Raw genomic sequence first — 745 nt, forward strand, 5'->3', positions numbered from 1 at the left:
TTCGTTGTTATTTTTTGTCGGAATTGTTGTTATTTTATTAGGAAATACCTTTGTATCGGTTACACCTCCAAAAATATAACTTTCTGCACACATTCAATTTCATAACATTTTCTGTGTGACCGATATTTCCACATGATAAGCTACATCAAACATTCAACCGCCAAACGAGACATTTTCCCATCGTCTGATCGGGTCGACCCGGGTATCGAAATTCTTCTCTTTCGCCAAAGCAAGGAATAAGACCCATCTGCCTCATGATTTTTTTATTTTACCTTTCTGAGACCCTCTACTTGCGGGTATGTTGTGAAGTCCATTGCTTTGTTACCCTGTTGTTGTACTTGTGTTGTCGTTGTGAGGGCAAGTTATAATAGCATCCATTGTTTCCAAAAATCTAAGTTTTAATATTTGATATTCGATTGTACACTGCTGGGCAATTCTAATGCTTACTGTAGTTGTATCATGTTATTAGCCAATAATTATACTAAAGATTTGATTCCTTTAATGATTTTTCTTTTGTTTGTTTTTCCTCTTCATTTTCAATCGCTAATTTTAATTACAATAGTTTTCCTGGAACGTGTATTTAATGATATTTTATGATTTGATGCATAGTAATAGGAAAAGAAATGATTATATAGGTTTTCAAATCTCCGCGCGCGATTTGAGCGCCTCTACTAACTTTGCTCTGAACTACTGCCAAATGGAAATAGCGTGCGCCGTGATCCCTTCATTTACCCGAAAGCTTCTC

This window comes from Ischnura elegans, chromosome 4, assembly GCF_921293095.1.
Source record: "Ischnura elegans chromosome 4, ioIscEleg1.1, whole genome shotgun sequence".
Classification (NCBI taxonomy): Eukaryota; Metazoa; Arthropoda; class Insecta; order Odonata; family Coenagrionidae; genus Ischnura; species Ischnura elegans.